The sequence below is a fragment of the Pituophis catenifer genome, unplaced genomic scaffold (genome assembly GCF_029215685.1).
Source record: "Pituophis catenifer annectens isolate HBS135680 unplaced genomic scaffold, rPitCat1.0.hap2 SCAF_3, whole genome shotgun sequence".
In the NCBI taxonomy this organism is placed as follows: Eukaryota; Metazoa; Chordata; class Lepidosauria; order Squamata; family Colubridae; genus Pituophis; species Pituophis catenifer.
The window spans coordinates 73,162,518-73,175,201 of NW_027256883.1; positions in this window are offsets into that span (position 1 = coordinate 73,162,518).

Below are 12,684 nucleotides of genomic sequence, written 5' to 3' on the forward strand. Positions count from 1 at the left end.
TTTTAAAATGATAGTAAAAATCCAATAGGCTGAAACAAGATATTATGCTCTTTAATTCTGGGATGGGCTCTTCTGGCTTTAAAAACTGAAAGAAACACAAAATCAAGAGGTGCAGCTTCCCATTTGGTGGGGCAGGGAAAGTGACACCTGCTGAATTCTTGCCTGTGGTTTGCTTCATAGAATCCAGTCAAAGTTTACTCTCCCTTGCTTGCTAACTCATTATGTTGCATTCTGAAAACACGAGAGCAATAGAAACATTAACTGTTTTCTGGCAAGCGTATTAGTAGTTAGCAGTCTGATTATAAGAAAACCACACAGTGGATTTTCCTACACAAATCTCTCATTCAGCCACTTGTACATATAAACAATTTACCCTAACCAGACCTATTTTCTCCCTTATACCAATTCAAGAGATGGGCTCTTTAATAATTTCGTTTCCCATCTTGCTTTAGAATAAGCCTGCCCTACAGTGTCACTGCACTGGAAAATTTGATTGTACTAAAAGAAAACTGCAACCAATTCCTGGAAATGGTAATGATCAAAATTATTATTTAGTACAAGCAAAACTAGAGTCCTGGAGGCAGCAGGGAGATCGCCATATAACAATATATTTAAATATTTCTAATATTCCAAACCTAAGAAATAGAAAATGGGCTCAATGCAAAGAGACCAAAGAGATTGGAAATGCCACCCATATTCAGTACCCTAAATTAGTTACATAAAATGGTGTGTGTGTGTGTGTGTGTGTGTGTGTGTGTGTGTTTGTTGCTTGATCCCCCTTCCCTTGACTTTTTAACTGGTGGTTGTTTTCCTCCAAAGGTATGACCAATCCTCTTCTATTGGAAAGTCTAGTATTTTGTCTTTGTGTTAGAAAGGGCAAGTGCTAAAGGTAAAAAGCATCATTTCAGCAAGCTTAACTTTGGTGACTACAACAACAAGTTTATGTACTTTTCTTGAAAATGCTGTTTTCCCCCCAAAATAAGATCCTGTCTTATATTTTTTTTGAACCCTGAAATAAGTACTTGGTCTCATTTTCAGGGAGGTCTTATTATTTGGGGGCGTGTGGAGCAAGATGGGGCTTCTCTTGCCGTCTTACCTGATTTCCAGCTCTGCTTTTAAATATTTTCGAGGAGGGCTTATTTCTGGGGGGAGGCTTATTTTAGCGCATGCGCTCAAAAACTCGATTGGGCTTATTATTAGGGAATGTCTTATTTTCAGGGAAACAGGGTAGCTGGGAATTGTTTGCTATTGCTTTTTTCCCCAGGATGTTTTCTCAACTTTTCTTTTGGTGATCTCCCAAGGCCAACTCTGCTTACCTCAGCCAAAGGGGTTAGATACTGCCATTTAGCAGAAAACAATGCGACATCTGCAAGCATGATTCCATGATGCACTCAATCCAGAATATTTAGTTACTAAGTTAACTTTACAACCACCCACATATATAGGACTTGTCATACATGTTAAAGTCACCTGAGCAATATGCTCAGTTAATAAACAGTAATAAAATGACCCTGCGGGGGGCGAGGGGGAAACCCAGTGGTGATATTCACTTCGCTACCGGTTCGCAAATGTGAGCGCTCATGCGTGACACCTCTGCGCATGTGCAGGACCTTCTGCGCATATGCAGAGCGTCAAAAACGGGATGTGATGACATCCGGGTGGGTGGGCAGATCCTCCTGCAGCCGCTGCTACCAGTTCGCCCAAACCGGATAGAACCGGATGAATACCACCACTGGGGAAACCCTAAAAAAAATTAAAAGGAACAAAGAATCTCAGTGGTGGGTTCACACAATGTCCTCTTGCCATGTGCCTGTGAGAAGAGTCAAGTCATTAAGGCTCTTTTGAAGACATAGAGTCAGGGTCATGCAGACCTCCATGTGGAAAATGCTGCATTAAGCAGAGCAACAGAGGAGACACATTTCCTGAGTCCCATAAGATGAAATGGATAGAGATCAGAGGTGGGTTTCAGCAGGTTCTGACCAGTTCTGGAGAACCGGTAGTGGAAATTTTGAGTAGTTCAGAGAACCAGTAGTAAAAATTCTGTCTGGCCCCGCCCCCATCTATTCTCTGTCTCCTGAGTCCCAGCTGATAGGGAAGAAATGGGGATTTTGCAGTATCCTTCCCCTGGAGTGGGGTAGAAATGGAGATTTTACAGTATCCTACCCCTGCCACGCCCACCAAGCCACGCCCACCAAGCCATGTCATGCCCACCAAGCCACACCCACAGAACCGGTAGTAAAAAAAATCTGAAACCCACCACTGATAGAGATGGCTGCCAATGTCTAATCTTATGTGGCAGGCAGAGACAATTGGAGAAATATCCAGGTCCTAATCCACAAAGGACTTTATAATGAACGGTGCATTGAATTGTGCCTAGAAGCCCAGTGGGAACTAGCGCAGACTACATAGCAGAAGAATTACATGGGTTGATTAAAATAACCCATCATTCTTTGTGCTTCTGTGTTATAATCATGCTGCAGCTTTTGAGTAGTCTTCAAAGGTAGGGTACAGGCTTTCCCTGAAGTCCTCAGATCAACTCGTTGCATCTCTAGATAGAAATAGAAGATTTCTTGCCTGTGGATCGGTTGCCTGGGCTGTCACTCCTAGGCTAGATGGAAGGATAACTGGATTTAATACAAGGCAGTTGCCTCTGTGATTTTTAAAGCAATGAAATAATTCTAAACTGATGGGCCAGCAAAAAAAGGACAGGCGGAGCCTTTCCAAGAACCCACATTCAGACTCAGGAAATTGGGGAACTGATAAAGGATGAAGGGCTTAAGAAAGCCAGTTTGGTATAGAGATAAAAATAGGGAACGAGAACTCCCAAGACTCATTTTTGTGTCCAGACTGGGCCATAAAACAGGGTAGCTAGAATAGAGGTGGATCCACATATAAGCCACCTTCCGCTGATGAAGGCAAGATGGATATAAATATATAAAGAGAGACATAGATGTATAGTAGATGGCAGACGCTTATGCCGAATCTAGTAGATTCCAGATAATGAACAGTTAAATGCATCATTTGAGTGGAAGATTCATATTTTTGTTTCTCTGAATCCACTTCCTGAGTCCATCATTGATTCCAGCAACTCAGCACTGAGGTCAGGACATTTGTCAGCAGTGACAACTCCAGACCCTATGTATCAGGGGTGAAATCCAAAATTTTTCCCTACCGGTTCTGTGGGCGTGGCTTGGTGGGCGTGGTATTGCAAAATCTCCATTCCCTCTCCTCCTGGGGGAAGGATACTGCAAAATCCCCATTCTCTCCCCACTCCTGGGGAAGGATATTGCAAAATCTCCATTCCCACCCCACTCTGGGGCCAGCCAGAGGTGGTATTTGCTGGTTCTCCGAACTACTCAAAATTTCCTCTACCGGTTCTCCAGAACCTGTTAGAACCTGCTGGATTTCACCCCTGCTATGTATAGGAATGGCCTTTGCTTTCAAAACATGTGCTCCTCTTTGATGAGGTTAGGCCAGCCTTACCCAGACGGTGCCCTCTAGATGTGCTGGACTCCCAATGATTGGTGTTAAAGCCCAAACCCATCTGGAGTTAGTTTGGTAACTAACGTGTGTGTGTGTGCTGCAACATGTGTGGTTTATTCTGCAGTTCCTCAGTCCACTCTCGAGTCAGTCTGATTCTGAACACAAATGGGTGTGAGATCATTAAGGGGGAACTATCTTGTAACCCTCCGTGACCTTCACCTTCTGTCTTTGCATATACCCCCCCCCATCCCGCAATGGCTTGGAAAACCTGAATTGGCTGGTTCAGAAAGCAGCCAAGTCAGCTGAATGGCTCGGTTTGCATATATGTAGATGTATAGGTGACACCATCCTATGCAGGTCATGGGACTCGGGGCTATGAAATCATGTGCAATGAATGCATGGAAGAAATATTATGTTAATAAAACCGTTTTAATTTAGAGTCAAACTAATTGATTCAAGTTATGCACAATTGATTCTATTTTACATTTCAGAGTAAATACAGTAGACCCTCTCTATTACCTCCACGGAAGCCTTTGATTCCATTCCAGTTCTCTTTTTAACTGACCAAATACTAAGAATGGGGCTCTTGTTCATCTGAAGTGCCAAAAGCTTCCTCCCCATCTCTGAGCTGTAGCAATTTACCTTCTCCCTTGCATGGCATTAAAATCTGTCCCCCCCCCATCGAATTCTGTGCCCCCATAATGCCCCCACTTCAACTTCAGCAGGGCAATCTTGGCTAGGAATGACATGAGTTGGACCAAGAAACCTTATGTGGAAGAGGCAGGTCAAAATCAAAAGAAACATCCTTATTGATAGATTCAGATGGACAAGTTGGAACCAGAATTTGATACCTTCCCAGAATATTTCTCTTACTGATGAAGACAGATTATAACTTTAATATTCCTTGTTTTCTTTCCGGGGAAGTTAGAAAAAATTGTGCAGAACTGAGGGGCTCATTACTGCACAATGTGGAAGATGTGTATGATTTTTTTTTTTTAAAAAAAACTCCATTGCCCTCAATTTTCCACCTGACTTAAATACAGAGTGTGAGGGGGTTTTTTTTCCTGCAAGGTGGCCGTTCCAGTTCAGGTGCTTTGAGGATTTTTTTTTCTTCTTCTTCTTCTTCAGAATAAATGTGACCAATTTAAAACCCTTAAAAATTTACCAGCAACACGATTGGACTCTAAAAGACAGTTGGAGATTCCCCCCCACCACCACCAGTTTTCACGTTAATTCGGAGAGCAGATTGACATCTCCGGGTATTCACGTTAGATTTTTACTCTACTCAGTCGACTGAAAGTGAGGACTAAATTCTGCTGTCAATAGGGCTGCCCGAAGTTAAATATATATATATTTTTTCTGAGATGCTCCAGAGCAGTTGATCGCCTCAAGACACTAGTATAGCACTATCATCAAGACACTAGTATGCACATGGGAACCCATCTTTTGGGGGGGGGATTTAAATGGGATATCTTCCAGAGCAGGGGTCTCCAATCTTGGCAACTTTAAGCTTGGAGGACATCAACTCCCAGAATTCCCCAGCCAGCAAAGCTGGCTGGGGAATTCTGGGAGTTGAAGTCCTCCAAGCTTAAAGTTGCCAAGATTGGAGACCCCTGTGAATCCAAAGAGAAGACAGAAAACATTCACGATCTCTGGCATTTTGACTTGGGGTTGGATGAGCTCCTTGCCTTTCCTGGGCATCCAATGATGTTGGTACGCCCTCTAACGTGCGTTCTACAGAGTATTAACCCCGTTTGCCATTATTCTTCAAATCTGACTTATTTGTTAGGCTGAGGGAAAGAGCGCGTTGAAGGAAAACCTTCGGTCGGTACGCGCGCCGTTCCGTTTCAAACCTCTCGCCTAACTAAAGAGCGTTGCGCTTTCCTTCCCCCAAACTCTTGCCCACCCTTCAGGATCTGGCCAGCGCATCCCACCTCAGTCCCAATCCCATCAGAAGATCGACCCCCGCCCCCCCCCCCCGCCTCACCCTTCCGGCGCTTCCTTAGCCCCCGCGGGTGCAAGCCCCGCCCCCCCTCCAGACCCCGCCCCCTCCCCAAGTCCCTCCTCTCGACGTTGTCGCTTCAGACTTTAAAGATCCTCTTGGGCTTCGGCAACTCATTTTCTCGTTTGAAACCCGATCCCATCATCCTCTCTGCCCCCCATTCTTAAATCGTTTGAAGAAAGCGGCGCTACGGCTGCAGGATCCTCCCGGAATTTGGAAAGGAAGTGAGAAAGAAGAGAGAAAGAAAGAAAGAGAGAGAAAGAGAGTGAGAGCGAAAGGGACGGAGGTAAGGGACTTCACTTTCTGTCGCTATTTCGGATCGGGAAAGGGGGAACCGGGGGGCAAAAAAAATCGTCTCTTGAGAAGAGCCGGAGATGGGAGCAGCCAAAATGAGGACTTGGGTTGATATATAGAGGGGCAGGGAGATGGACGGACGGACGGACGGAGCGAAGAGTTATTCCTTGTGAGATGCTAAGGGGTTTGGGGGAAACCTCGGTGCCTTTTCTCAGGAGCGAGTTTTTATCCCAGCACTGGGGAAAAGTGCTGAAGAGAGAATAACCAACCGTGAGCCAAAAGCTCTTATCAGATCCAGAAAGAATATACCGTAACTGTCGATCTCTTTGCTGGATCTCTTCCCCAACACCCCCATCCCCTTCCCAGAATTGAACTAGAGGGTTCACCTGTTACCAGGCAAAAAAAAAAAAAAAACACCTGGTGAGGTTAACCTAACTCTTCTGTCTTGAATTTGGGAAAGTGCCCCCGGGGACGGCGGGAATTCCTTTTAATAGTACTCTCCTAACTTCAGGTAATGGTCATAAAAGGGAAGAAAGGTCCTGCTCCATTTCTTCGAGCAAAAGGCATTGACTCATAATTCCCCTTCAAAGAAAGGAAAAGTTTGGCCCGATTCAAAATCCTTACTGGTGGTGGTGGTGGGGGGGGGGGGTCAGCCGAAGATTTCCAAAATAGTTGCAAACGTTCGAGTTTCTCCATTCTTTCTCTTTCACGCGGTGGGGAAAAAATAATAATATAAGCATTTAAATGAGACACAGAGAAGTTGGTATGCAGAACATTTTATTTATTTGTTCAATTTCTCCCGCCGCCCATCTGGGTTAAAAACAGAGCATTGTTCGGCGGTGTACAGATTCATACTTATAAACCTGCATATATATATATGATATATATATATCAGTCGTTTAATTTTGTACTGCGGTTGTGAAATTATTCTCTCGCCACGTTTGGCTCCAGATCCCAACTTCTAAAATAGCGTCGGCTTCTTTCGTGCGACCCCTTCGAGGTTGTTGAACACCTTTCTTTACTGCTTCGCTCACTTCCCCATCCTTGGCGGCAAGCGTCACATTTTATGAATGAAACCGAGTAGTAGATACTCTGAGGAATCCGCATGGCATGGAAAGACGGCGCTCCAGCTTGCTGGAGTTAGGGACCTCAAGACTGATTTACCTGGTGGTGGGGGTTATTTAAAAAGAGGGGAAGGGGCGCCGGCGGGAAGAGCCGGGGGCGAAATGAAGCCCTCCTTTGGTCCATTATGAGGATTGATCTGCGCCCCTGGAGGTGGATTTCTGCTGAGCTTTAAATCTAATTTTCAGCTTGCAGAAGGGAAACCTTGTTCATGATAGCGGTGGTTTGGGTCCCCCTTTTCTTTTAAGATAATTTTGCTAATTTGTCCCACTCAGGATTATTTTAGAATTCAGATCTCGTCGTTTCTAGCCAACTTTGCTGGTTAGGAATTATGGAAATTGAACATACACCTGAAACCAAGCAGAATCAGGAAAGTTGCAGTAATGTGCCTGCAAAATATCCTCTCAGACTCTGCACGCCTATTTCAGTAGAGTTAGCCCATAAACTTAGTCCCATAAAATAACGGGACTTATTTCTTTACACGTATACGGTTGGGGGGGGAGGGATGGAGTTTTAATCAGGGCAAGATTTGCTTATTTTTTTTCTCTCAAACGCAAGTAGGGTGATTCTAAAACTCCTTGGATAAAAATAAAAAATTGGGCTACATTTTATTCTAGGTTACTCCGACACTTGTTCGCATTGACATCCTTCAGTCTCAAGAGACTATGGTATGGTGCTCTGGAAAGAGGTCCTAAAACAACATCTAGTGTGACTAAAAAGGCCAATTCGAGAGTGGCAACCCTTCCACATTGAGGGCAGATACATTCTTGCTAGTTTGCAAAGAAACAAAATTAACCCTTCACTAAACTAGGTCGGCGCGGCACAATCTACGGTATATGGTATTGTGCAGACTAAGCCCCCCACCGCCCCCCGTGTTTAGTTGAGGGGAACACACACCGGCACACATGTTCATTTATGGCCAGATCTATACAACTGGTTTAAAATTCCTGTGTTGGCGAACTGACTTTCGGGATCCTTTCGGGATCCCTGCGGTTTTCTGAGCCACAATGGCAGGATCCCGCGAAAGAATCCCAGGTTTGAATAGTTCGCTGCATACGCAAAAGGCCCTCCTGCCCGTTGAAAGAGGCACTCGGGTTGCTCCAAATTTTCTTGCGTTAGGCTGAAACGTAACCCGGCTGCCCCAAAGAGGGATCTAGTATTGCCTTGTAACCCACTCCATCTCCGCTTTCTGGGAAACTGGATCTTGAAGGGTTTTACTGCTTCTGAGTCATTAGCTTTCGCTGATGTAATCTGCACAGCGAAGGGGGGGGGGGGGTTGACCTATCGACAACAATTTAAAACTTAATAAGCAATATTTAAATAGCCCCCCCTTAATATGTTGGTCCTACTCAGGACTAAATTTCATTGAAAGAAGAGCCTCTGTTAATTGATTCTGCGCTTCCCACTCTTCTCTTCTACTTTCGCTCTCCACCTTCCCAGGTTTGCCCGTAAGGCTTATTGGAGGAAAGAGTGAATCCCAATCTGGAATTCTGTTGTGTCACTAGCTGGGTTTACATCTCGCTTGGTTTCGTCTACCGAAGCACGGAAAGTAGTATGGATTTGTACCTGACTCTCTACCAGACTTCCTGCATCTAGTATCTTTTTCTGCCAGACAGCCACCCATTAATTTACCCCAGATGTTTTCTATAAGCCAATTGTCTCAAAGCTGGACGGTCCATTCGTTAGGCATACATTCCATGAATTTACCGAACACCGTTACAAAGCCAGGGACTAGCCACTCTTCATGGAAGAAGCCAAGAGAGGAGCCACCAGTTTTCCTCGACCAGGGAAAGAGGCGGAAGACAGCACTCAGGAATATTGATGAGAGAGCTCGAATCTCCCAACTTTTTTTTTCTGAAAATAAATTGAAACACTCCTCAATAATTAAGCCTGGTGAAAGTGATGAAAAGGCTTAGTCTCTCCAATAGCTTTGGGAATCCAGTTGCTTTTTAAAGGAGTTGGTCCTGGTTGAGTTAGCTTTTTTTAAAAAAATTCTTTGGGAGATTTGCAGCAGAAATATCAATAAACAGATTATTCTCTTCCCCCAAGAAGTAAGGTCTGGGTTTTTTGAGGCAGTTTCTGCCAGTAGCTACCGTTGCATCAGTCTGATCAAGGGCTAGCGCTGGCTTTGCAACGGAGTTCTATGAATTCATGGAATATATGCCTAATTTCGTCCAACGTTGGGCTTCATTGGTCACTTGAAGCAGTGGGAGAGAACAAATGGTTTCCAACCCTGCTTATAGGTTTCCAGAAAACACCTGGGATGGTGTGATAATGTCTGGCAGAAAGAAATACTAGATGTAGGAAGTCTGGTAGAGAATCAGAACAAACCCATACTACTTTCTTGCTTCGGTTCCACTGGGGTCCAGAATAGTCAGGTTCAAATTCCTACTGGACCATGGAGCTCACTGGATAACTTTGGGGAGTCACTCTTATTCACCAAAGCATAAAATGAGAGATGGAATTCTTGTAAGCCCAATTTGAGCGCCTTTGGAGAAAGGTTTTGAACTGGAAGAAAATCCCGAGAGCTGTGCTGCTATCTCCAAGTCTTCCAAAAATGCGCTGGAACTATGTTCCCCAACCCAGCACTGTCCATATGGGACATATGGAGATGCTGGGAGGAGGAAGTTATTTCAGAAGGTAAGGTGCTATGCATGAAACAGAACCTCAGAAGTAAATTAACTCGAAGTTGGACCGAATAAGTTTTGATTCTATCTCAAAGAGCTCTGTTGGATTGCCGCAGAAACTTTTCTTCCTTCTCTGTAGGAACAGGGCGAACTTAAAACTTTTAGAAGGAAAGAATGAAAACTCTGGGTTGAAGGAGTTTGGAACCAAATCCACACTAAAGCGCCTCATAGACCATGATCCTACATGGAATTCACAACCATTTGAATTCCTTACCAACGAATGAATAAACCGGCCCCCAATTCACCAGGGGTCAGGCCTGGGATTAGTGAAGGTGAAATCCACAACCTGCAGCCCCCAGGGTGGGGAAGGCGGTGAGCGACCGAAAAGGCTTTGAAATACCCCAAAACCAGCATCATTAGAGATGCCTTTGCCAACTCCGTGTAAGAAAGCTTGATCCATACTTTCCTTTCTGCTTTCCCCTCCCCACATTTTGCCCAGAGAGTTTAGGATAAAAAGAAAGAAAATGGCAGGATGGCAGCCTCTTGTTACCTGTTTTTTCCCATTCCCAGAACGGCTTCCCTTAATACTGTATAAAGACCTTCGCTGTAAAATTGAACCCTCCTCCTCCTCCTCTATAGCCTTCGTTTCCTGATGGCGCGAGGCGTCTGCTCAGGTTAGGCGGCTCTATCAAAGCGCACAGGCGACTCAGATGGCCAAAGTCTTATGACTTTGATCGGAGCAGCCTCCCACGTTCACGGATAGAAATTTCCTTTTAATAGCCACCCAAGGAGTCGGGCGTGGGATGGGGGAGAGAGACCGAGGTTTTCGAAGTATCTAGCTGGCCATTGAAATGGGCTTTCCTTTGAAATCCAACCCCCTTTCCTGGTTTTGTTGCTTTATAAACTGCAGTCGTAGCCATGCGGACTTTTATAAATATCTCGAAGAGACAGCAAATTCACTTCTCTTTCAGCCGTCACGCCAAGATTTTGACCCTGTTTGTTATAGGAGCAGGTTGGGGAAGGCTGGCGCGCCCCCTAACCTCGTGCTTGGAGTCTACGGGTGGGAAGGATGGGGGCTGTGGTCCTTTCTGGACTGCCCCGTTGACACATTCTCAGTAAAGATGCGCTCCGGATGGTGGGCGCCTGATTACTTTTTCCTGCAGCGGAGCGAGTCCTGACGCTCATCCTGCCGAATTCGGCCGAAGGGGGCCGAAATGCCCCAAGGCAACCTTGCTGGTGCAGAGGCGCTAAAGCCGCAGCGGAGAATCCCCCGAAGTCTCGGGCTCTTGCGAGGAAATGAGTCCTGAAGGGGGAAGAAACTCGCGGAGGCACTTTTGGGAGGTGTGCAATGTAAAAAAGGGCAGAAATGCCGCCACCGTCCCCTCTTTCCTAACCACGCGAGTGGGGGAAGGCATTGACGGTCGGCGTTGTGGCGGGTAAATGTGAGGAGTTTCCCCGCAGAAAGGCCAGGGTGCCAGTACGTGGGAAGGGAGAGGTAGCGAGACTCGGCGGCTGGGGTTGGTGGGTGAAAAAGAGAGAAGAGCGACCTGCAAATCTAGAAAGGGAGAGCGAAAGAGAGGGAGAATGAGAGAGAGAGAGAGGGAGAATAAGAGAACGAGAGGGAGAGAATGAGAGGTAGAGAAAGAGGGCGGCAGGAGAGAGTGAGAGGGAGAAAGAGAGGGAGGGAGAGAGGGGAGAGAGAAAAAGAATGAGAGAAAGGGGGGAGAGAATGAGGGAGAGAGAGAGAGAATAAGACAATGAGAGGGAAAGAGAGAAAGAGAAAGAAAAAAAGGAGAGAGGGGCAGGGGAGAAGGAGAGGGAGAAAGAGAGGGGAGGGAGAGAGAATGAGAGGGAGAGAGGGGCAGGGGAGAGGGAGAAGGAGAGGAAGAGAGAAGGAGAGGAAGAGAAGGAAAGGGGGAGGAGAGAGGGAGAGAAAGGGAGGGAGAGAGGGGAGGGAGAGAGAGAATGAGAGAAAGAGGGGGAGAGAGAATGAGAGGGAGAGAGAGAGAGAGAATGAGAGGGAGAGAGAGAATGAGAGAAAATGAGAGGGAGAGAAAGAGAGGGAGAGAGGGGGAGGGGAGAAGGAGAGCGGGTAAGGTGGGAGCGAGAGAGAGAAAGAGAGAGAGAGAGAGAGAGAGAGAGAGAGAGAAACTGGGTTCTGTCTGAGGAATGGCGAAGAGTGGGAGGCAAGAAACTGAAACATGGCAAGATGGGTGGGTTAGAAAGAGAATAAGACAATGAGAGGGAGAGAGAGAAAGAGAAAGAGAAAAAAGGAGAGAGGGGCAGGGGAGAAGGAGAGGGAGAAATAGAGGGGAGGGAGAGAGAATGACAGGGAGAGAGGGGCAGGGGAGAGGGAGAGGGAGAAGGAGAGGAAGAGAGAAGGAGAGGAAGAGAAGGAAAGGGGGAGGAGAGAGGGAGAGAAAGGGAGGGAGAGAGGGGAGGGGAGGGAGAGAGAGAATGAGAGAAAGAGGGGGAGAGAGAATGAGAGGGGGAGAGAGAAAGAGAATGAGAGGGAGAGAGAGAATGAGAGAAAATGAGAGGGAGAGAAAGAGAGGGAGAGAGGGGGAGGGGAGAAGGAGAGCGGGTAAGGCGGGAGCGAGCGAGAGAGAGAGAGAGAAAGAGAGAGAAAGAGAGAGAGAAACTGGGTTCTGTCTGAGGAATAGCGAAGAGTGGGAGGCAAGAAACTCCCACGAGATGGCGAGATGGGTGGGTTAGAAAGAGAGGGGCGGTGTTTTGCTCCTGGGGGTAAAAAGGAACAACCACAGGTCTCTGGAGAGAATTAGCGTCAAACAAGGTATGTCGAGAGGAAGTTGTATGTATGTGTAGGAGAGAAGAACTGTGTGCGCAGTGCTTCGCCGTATGGAAAAAAAAGGCTAACAGACGAGGAGTACGCCGAAGCCTCGTCGGTGCAGGTTTGCGACCAAAAAAACCCTGGATTTCAGCAGAAAGTGCCCGGAAAGGCAGAGCCTGCTTTTTTTGTTTAGGACACCACCTTTGCAACTATAAGGTTTTTTTTGCTTCTCGTACTGGAAGGAAGAGAAAGAGAGGAGGGAGGGGAAGGGAAAGTGAAGATTCGGGAAACGGCGAGTTAGTCCTACAGAGCGAGAAGGTAGGGATGGAACCGGTGGTTGAAGGAAGGCCGTCGCCCTGCAGCCT